This window comes from Dama dama, chromosome 4 (assembly GCF_033118175.1).
Source record: "Dama dama isolate Ldn47 chromosome 4, ASM3311817v1, whole genome shotgun sequence".
Lineage (NCBI taxonomy): Eukaryota > Metazoa > Chordata > Mammalia > Artiodactyla > Cervidae > Dama > Dama dama.
In genome coordinates this window covers 57,172,904-57,175,735 of record NC_083684.1, presented here as the reverse complement: position 1 = coordinate 57,175,735, position 2,832 = coordinate 57,172,904, and the positions used below count along the sequence as shown (strand labels likewise).

At 44.7% G+C, this 2,832-nt stretch overlaps 1 non-coding gene across 1 annotated transcript; it reads left to right on the top strand.

Annotated features, from left to right (window-relative positions):
* Positions 1–2,760: 2,760 nt before the first annotated feature.
* TRNAA-AGC (transfer RNA alanine (anticodon AGC)) lies at positions 2,761–2,832 on the top strand. Its single transcript has one exon. It is a non-coding gene; the product is annotated as a tRNA-Ala (tRNA).

Here is a 2,832-nt window from a genome sequence, read left to right as displayed (position 1 = left end):
TGCACTGGGAGTCTGGAGTCTTAGCCACTGGACCACCAAGGAAGTCCCACCAAAGGCTTTCTTGACCTCTAGCTTCCTGTTTGGGTTGGCCAATGGGGACACTGACAAGAGATTGAAAGGAGGGGTGTTTATGTCTCCAACACCCTGCTTGATGTGGGAGTTGCCTCCAATTGGTTGTATCTTTCTGCCCAAGGTCACAACTCCTGTCTGGGGGTCCACTTCACACATATCTGTGTTCTTCCAGGCCTGGGGGTAATCAAAACTCCCGTCTTTCTTGCCCTGAAGTGCTGCACCACCCTTGTGGTCTCCCTAATCACTGCTCCACCTTTGTAAATAGTCTTTTTTTTTTTTTTTTACTTGGAGTATAGTTGATTTAAAGTATTATGTTAGTAGTCCTGTCTGACTCTTTGCAACCCCATGGACTGCAGCCTACCAGGCTCCTCCGTCCATGGGATTTTCCACGCAAGAGTACTGGAGTGGGGTGCTATTGCCTTCTCCGTTGTATCTGTTACTACTCCTAATTTATCCCTCTTCCCCCTCCCTTTCCCCTTTGGTAACATAAGGTTGTTTTCTATGTCTGTGACTCTGTTTTGTATATAGATTCATTTGTATTGTTTATTAGATTCCACATATAAGTGATATCATATATGTCTTTCTCTTAGTTCACTTAGTATGATAATCCCTAGGCTCTTTATTTTGCTGCAAATGGCAATAGTCCATTCTTTTTTGTGGCTGAGTGATGGTAAGTAGTCTTTTTATTAAACTTGCACCAGTCACTCAGTTTGGATTTGATGTCTGTTTTCTGCCCAGACTGAAGGATGCAGTAGCTAGCCGAACTGAGAACATCCTCAGAGACACTGTTCCAACTTTACAGGAAACACTCTGTTTAATTCACCCAATGACCCCATTGGGGTCCTTGAAGAGGTGGCAAGAATACACAGAAGAACTGATACAAAAAAGATCTTCATGACCCAGATAATCATGATGGTGTGATCACTCACCTAGAGCCAGACATCCTGGAATGTGAAGTCAAGTGGGCCTTAGGAATCATCACTATGAACAAAGCTAGTGGAGGTGATGGAATTCTAGTTGAGCTATTTCAAATCCTAAAAGATGATGCTGTGAAAGTGCTGCACTCAATATGTCAGCAAATTTGGAAAACTCAGCAGTGACCACAGGACTGGAAAAGGTCACTTTTCATTCCAATTCCTAAGAAAGGCAATGCCAAAGAATGCTCAAACTACCGCACAATTGCACTCATCTCACACACTAGTAAAATAATGCTCAAAATTCTCCAAGCCAGTCTTCAGTAATATGTGAACCATGAACTTCCAAATGCTCAAGCTGGTTTTCGAAGAGGCAGAGGAACCAGAGATCAAATTGCCAACATCCACTGGATCATCAAAAAAGCAAGAAATTTCCAGAAAAACATCTATTTCTGCTTTATTGGCTATGCCAATGCCTTTGACTATGTGGAGCACAACAAACTGTGGAAAATTCTTAAAGAGATGGGAATACCAGACCACATGACCTGCCTCTTGAGAAACCTGTATTCAGGTCAGGAAGCAACAGTTAGAACTGGACATGGAACAATAGACTGGTTCCAAATAGGAAAAGGAGTACCTCAAGGCTGTATATTGTCACCCTGCTTATTTAACTTCTATGCAGAGTACATCATGAGAAACGCTGGGCTGGAAGAAGCATAAGCTGGAATCAAGATTGCTGGGAGAAATATCAATAACCTCAGATATGCAGATGACACCACCTTTATGGCAGAAAGTGAAGAAGAACTAAAGAGCCTCTTGATGACAGTGAAAGAGGAGAGTGAAAAAGTTGGCTTAAAGCTCAACATTCAGAAAACTAAGATCATGGCATCCAGTCCCGTCACTTCATGGCAAATAGATGGGGAAACAATGGAAACAGTGGCTGACTCTTTAGGGAGGAGGGCTCCAAAATCACTGCAGATGGTGATTGCAGCCATGAAATTAAAAGACGCTTACTCCTTGGAAGGAAAAGTTGTGGCCAACCTAAACAGCATATTAAAAAGCAGAGGCCTTACTTTGTCAACAAAGGTCCGTCTAGTCAAGGCTATGGTTTTTCCAATAGTCATGTATGGATGTAAGAGTTGGACTATAAAGAAGGCTGAGCGCCGAAGAATTGATGCTTTTGAACTGTGGTGTTGGAGCAGACTCTTGAGAACCCCTTGGACTGCAAGGAGATCCAACCAGTCCATCGTAAAGGAGATCAGTCCTGGGTGTTCATTGGAAGGATGGATGTTGAAGCTGAAACTCCAATACTTTGGCTACCTGATGTGAAGAGTTGAATCATTGGAAAAGACCCTGATGCTGGGAAAGATTGAGGGCAGGAGGAGAAGGGGACGACAGAGGACGAGATGGTTGGATGGCATCACGGGCTCAATGGACATGAGTTTGGGTGGACTCCGGGAATTGGTGACGGCCAGGGAGGCCTGGTGTGCTGTGGTTCGTGGGGTCGCAAAGGGTCAGACACGACTGAGCGACTGAACTGAACTGAACGACCCCATGGAGAAATAGAGATCTGGAGAGGTGGTCTCTAGTCCAGAGTTTCAGAATGAATTAAGTGGTGGACCAAGGATTTGAACCGACAGGAATCAAGAATAAGTCGGAGCCATTGTGGGAATTTTAAGCCAAGAAGTCAGGTAAGTGTTTTGAAAACGCCCTCTGGTGGCTGGGTGGAGCACGGTCAGCTAAGTTAGCATCTGCAGGATCTCTGATTTGAGTTGGGGGTGTAGCTCAGTGGTAGAGCGCGTGCTTAGCATGCACGAGGCCCCGGTTTCAAACCCCGGCACCTCCA